A 6000-nucleotide genomic window follows, 5' to 3' on the forward strand; every position below is an offset into this window, starting at 1 on the left:
GCAGCCCAAATGGCATTCTATTCACTATATAGTGCACTACTTTAGACCCTATTCCCTATATAGTGAACCAGGTTCTATCAGTATATCAGTCTCTCTATAAATAGTTTAGTCTCTCTGCCAGTATATCAGTCTCTCTGCCAGTATATCAGTCTCTCTGCCAGTATATCAGTCTCTCTGCCAGTATATCAGTCTCTCTATCAGTATATCAGTCTCTCTGCCAGTATATCAGTCTCTCTGCCAGTATATCAGTCTCTCTGCCATTTCACTTGACACTCACAAGGATTGACCCAACTGTAAAATAACATCACATTGATAAATCCTCATCATTGATATGATACTATTGACCAGATGCTGCAGCAGCAGACTGTACCTGTTGTGGTCTTGCAGCGGTCTTTCAGTGGTCTTGCAGCAGTCTTTCAGTGGTCTTGCAGCAGTCTTTCAGTGGTCTTTCAGCAGTCTTTCAGTGGTCTTGCAGCAGTCTTTCAGTGGTCTTGCAGCGGTCTTGCAGGAGTCTGTCTCAGAGGCGGTGAGTTTGTCTGAGTCTCCTCAAGTCGCTTTATAGTCTGACCGGCTCCAGCCTGTCTGTCTGTTTGTCTGTCTGTTGTCTGTGTGCGTGCGTGCGTGCGCGTGCGTGCATGTGTGTGTGTGTGCGTGTGTGTGTGCGTGTGTGTGTGTGCGTGCGCGTTCCTCCAAAACCCCAGACAGGAGTCAATATTTAACCGACACACCCCTTACACCATCTTCACATTTTGCTGCCTTATAATCTAAAAAGTGTATTTTTTTATGTCCTACAGATCTACACAACCTAGTCCACATTTTCAAAATGCCCTCACACATTACATCTGGGAACCTCTTGGAATAAGATACTTCCAACACAGCTCTAAGGGCAGCATTTACAATGTTTTTGTCCAAAATGTCTCAAGTTCAGTTGATTTGATTGGGAATCCTTAAAGGGAATCCTTAAAGGGAATCCTTAAAGGGAATCCTTAAAGGGAATCCTTAAAGGGAAAGTCATATTCAAACCTCTGCCTCTGATTTTCAAGCAGATTTAAATTCAGGACTGAGACGAGACTGGATCTCTCAGGAACACAACGCTTCCTGGAAAACCATTCTGGTGTGTCTTTGGCGTTAAAATGTGTGTAATTGTCCGGTTTAAAGATAAAACTCTTATCCCAGGGTTGGAGGTTTAGAGTTAGAGTTAGGGTTAGGGTTAGGGTCAGGTTTGGGGGTTAGGGTGTTTCTTGTTTGCATCTCTCATCTGACTGACAGAGCCAGAAGGAGCAGGATTATTTGGGGACACCAAGCTTTTGACATGTTGTCCTGACAACAACCCAGGAAAGAAAAAGGAACACGTCGTGTCCTCCGTCCATTAAAGGGAAAGGAACACGTCGTGTCCTCCGTCCATTAAAGGGGAAGGAACACGTCGTGTCCTCCGTCCATTAAAGGGAAAGGAACACGTCGTGTCCTCCGTCCATTAAAGGAAAAGGAACACGTCGTGTCCTCCGTCCATTAAAGGGAAAGGAACACGTCGTGTCCTCCGTCCATTAAAGGAAAAGGAACACGTCGTGTCCTCCGTCCATTAAAGGGAAAGGAACAAGTCGTGTCCTCCGTCCATTAAAGGGGAAGGAACACGTCGTGTCCTCCGTCCATTAAAGGGAAAGGAACACGTCGTGTCCTCCGTCCATTAAAGGGAAAGGAACACGTCGTGTCCTCCGTCCATTAAAGGAAAAGGAACACGTCGTGTCCTCCGTCCATTAAAGGGGAAGGAACACGTCGTGTCCTCCGTCCATTAAAGGGAAAGGAACACGTCGTGTCCTCCGTCCATTAAAGGAAAAGGAACACGTCGTGTCCTCTGTCCATTAAAGGGGAAGGAACACGTCGTGTCCTCCGTCCATTAAAGGGGAAAGGAACACGTCGTGTCCTCCGTCCATTAAAGGGAAAGGAACACGTCGTGTCCTCCGTCCATTAAAGGGAAAGGAACACGTCGTGTCCTCCGTCCATTAAAGGGGAAGGAACACGTCGTGTCCTCTATCCATTAAAGGGGAAGGAGCACGTCGTGTCCTCCGTCCATTAAAGGGAAAGGAACACGTCGTGTCCTCCGTCCATTAAAGGAAAAGGAACAGGTCGTGTCCTCTGTCCATTAAAGGGAAAGGAACACTTCGTGTCCTCTGTCCATTAAAGGGGAAGGGAAATTCACACTAAGTAAATTCAGATTCTATCTGTGAACTCGTGTCCGTAACAAACAAGTTATGTGTGTACAAGGCTAGGCTGAGATTGTCTTACAGTAAACACACACACACACACACACACACACACACACACACACACACACACACACACACACACACACACACACACACACACACACACACACACACACACACACACACACACACACACACACACACACACACACACACACACACAGACACATGAACCCCCCCCCCCCCCCCCCTCCCTTCAGACGTTTCCTTGAGAAGACTTATTTCCAGGATGTCACATGGTCCCTCACACACATTTTTTTTTTTTTATTCTGCTCTAAACATTGGGAGGATTACAGGAATAGGAGGTGAATAATTAAGTGTTAATTAGACGTTATTAGTTAGTGGCATCTGGTCTGGTAGAAGACCAGAACATCTTGGCCATGTTCTGTTATAATCTCCACCCGGCACAGCCAGAAGAGGACTGGCCACCCTTCATAGCCTGGTTCCTCTTTAGGTTTCTTCCTATGTTCTGGCCTTTCTAGGGAGTTTTTCCTAGCCACCGTGATTCTACACCTGCATTGCTTGCTGTTAAGGGTTTTAGGCTGCGTTTCTGTACAGCACTTTGAGACATCAGCTGATGTAAGAAGGGCTTTATAAATACATTTGATTTGATATTCTATGTCAGAACCGTCCAGAGTAGTGATGCTTGATTTGATTAACTCATTAACTAGTCATGTTGTGCCTTTGTGAGACTAGCTAGTCATTAACTAGTCACGTTGTTCCTCTGTGAGACTAGCTAGTCATTAACTAATCACGTTGTTCCTCTGTGAGACTAGCTAGTCATTAACTAATCAAGTTGTTCCTCTGTGAGACTAGCTAGTCATTAACTAATCACGTTGTTCCTCTGTGAGACTAGCTAGTCATTAACTAGTCATGTTGTTCCTCTGTGAGACTAGCTAGTCATTAACTAATCAAGTTGTTCCTCTGTGAGACTAGCTAGTCATTAACTAGTCACGTTGTTCCTCTGTGAGACTAGCTAGTCATTAACTAGTCTTGTTGTTCCTCTGTGAGACTAGCTAGTCATTAACTAGTCTTGTTGTTCCTCTGTGAGACTAGCTAGTCATTAACTAGTCACGTTGTTCCTCTGTGAGACTAGCTAGTCATTAACTAGTCTTGTTGTTCCTCTGTGAGACTAGCTAGTCATTAACTAGTCACGCTGTTCCTCTGTTTTCAGTCACCCAGCTGTACATGACACTGTTACTGTCTGCTTAACTACCTGTATGTATATTGTCTGGACACAAAATGGTGAAATTTAAGGTGGTTGTTACCACAGTGGCCTGGTATTACATGCCTGGTAGATGCTTCTCCATGCTACTGCCTTGTTACCACAGTGGCCTGGTATTACATGCCTGGTAGATGCTTCTCCATGCTAATGCGTTGTTACCACAGTGGCCTGGTATTACATGCTTGGTAGATGCTTCTCCATGCTACTGCCTTGTTACCACAGTGGCCTGGTATTACATGCCTGGTAGATGCTTCTCCATGCTACTGCCTTGTTACCACAGTGGCCTGGTATTACATGCCTGGTAGATGCTTCTCCATGCTACTGCCTTGTTACCACAGTGGCCTGGTATTACATGCCTGGTAGATGCTACTCCATGCTACTGCCTTGTTACCACAGTGGCCTGGTATTACATGCCTGGTAGATGCTTCTCCATGCTACTGCCTTGTTACCACAGTGGCCTGGTATTACATGCCTGGTAGATGCTTCTCCATGCTACTGCCTTGTTACCACAGTGGCCTGGTATTACATGCCTGGTAGATGCTTCTCCATGCTACTGCCTTGTTACCACAGTAGCCAGGTATTACACGCCTGGTAGATGCTTCTCCATGCTACTGCCTTGTTACCACAGTGGCCTGGTATTACATGCCTGGTAGATGCTTCTCCATGCTACTGCCTTGTTACCACAGTGGCCTGGTATTACATGCCTGGTAGATGCTTCTCCATGCTACTGCCTTGTTACCACAGTGGCCTGGTATTACATGCCTGGTAGATGCTTCTCCATGCTACTGCCTTGTTACCACAGTGGCCTGGTATTACATGCCTGGTAGATGCTTCTCCATGCTACTGCCTTGTTACCACAGTGGCCTGGTATTACATGCCTGGTAGATGCTACTCCATGCTACTGCCTTGTTACCACAGTGGCCTGGTATTACATGCCTGGTAGATGCTTCTCCATGCTACTGCCTTGTTACCACAGTGGCCTGGTATTACATGCCTGGTAGATGCTTCTCCATACTACTGCCTTGTTACCACAGTGGCCTGGTATTACATGCCTGGTAGATGCTTCTCCATGCTACTGCCTTGTTACCACAGTGGCCTGGTATTACATGCCTGGTAGATGCTTCTCCATGCTACTGCCTTGTTACCACAGTGGCCTGGTATTACATGCCTGGTAGATGCTTCTCCATGCTACTGCCTTGTTACCACAGTGGCCTGGTATTACATGCCTGGTAGATGCTTCTCCATGCTACTGCCTTGTTACCACAGTGGCCTGGTATTACATGCCTGGTAGATGCTTCTCCATGCTACTGTGTTGTTACCACAGTGGCCTGGTATTACATGCCTGGTAGATGGTTCTCCATGCTACTGCCTTGTTACCACAGTGGCCTGGTATTACATGCCTGGTAGATGCTACTCCATGCTACTGCCTTGTTACCACAGTGGCCTGGTATTACATGCCTGGTAGATGCTTCTCCATGCTACTGCCTTGTTACCACAGTGGCCTGGTATTACATGCCTGGTAGATGCTTCTCCATGCTACTGCCTTGTTACCACAGTGGCCTGGTATTACATGCCTGGTAGATGCTTCTCCATGCTAATGCGTTGTTACCACAGTGGCCTGGTATTACACGCCTGGTAGATGCTTCTCCATGCTACTGCCTTGTTACCACAGTGGCCTGGTATTACACGCCTGGTAGATGCTTCTCCATGCTACTGCCTTGTTACCACAGTGGCCTGGTATTACACGCCTGGTAGATGCTTCTCCATGCTACTGCCTTGTTACCACAGTGGCCTGGTATTACACGCCTGGTAGATGCTTCGCCATGCTACTGCGTTGTTACCACAGTGGCCTGGTATTACATGCCTGGTAGATGCTTCTCCATGCTACTGCCTTGTTACCACAGTGGCCTGGTATTACATGCCTGGTAGATGCTTCTCCATGCTACTGCCTTGTTACCACAGTGGCCTGGTATTACATGCCTGGTAGATGCTTCTCCATGCTACTGCCTTGTTACCACAGTGGCCTGGTATTACACGCCTGGTAGATGCTTCTCCATGCTACTGCCTTGTTACCACAGTGGCCTGGTATTACACGCCTGGTAGATGCTTCTCCATGCTACTGCCTTGTTACCACAGTGGCCTGGTATTACATGCCTGGTAGATGCTTCTCCATGCTACTGCCTTGTTACCACAGTGGCCTGGTATTACATGCCTGGTAGATGCTTCTCCATGCTACTGCCTTGTTACCACAGTGGCCTGGTATTACATGCCTGGTAGATGCTTCTCCATGCTACTGCCTTGTTACCACAGTGGCCTGGTATTACATGCCTGGTAGATGCTTCTCCATGCTAATGCGTTGTTTAAGCTCAGGTAGGCCACAGTAACAGCAGAGTAAATGTTTTGTTTGTTGTTAAAGCTCAGGTAGGCCACAGTAACAGCAGAGTAAATGTTTTGTTTGTTGTTAAAGCTCAGGTAGGCCACAGTAACAGTAGAGTAAATGTTTTGTTTGTT

This window comes from Salvelinus fontinalis, unplaced genomic scaffold, assembly GCF_029448725.1.
Source record: "Salvelinus fontinalis isolate EN_2023a unplaced genomic scaffold, ASM2944872v1 scaffold_0189, whole genome shotgun sequence".
NCBI classification, from domain to species: domain Eukaryota; kingdom Metazoa; phylum Chordata; class Actinopteri; order Salmoniformes; family Salmonidae; genus Salvelinus; species Salvelinus fontinalis.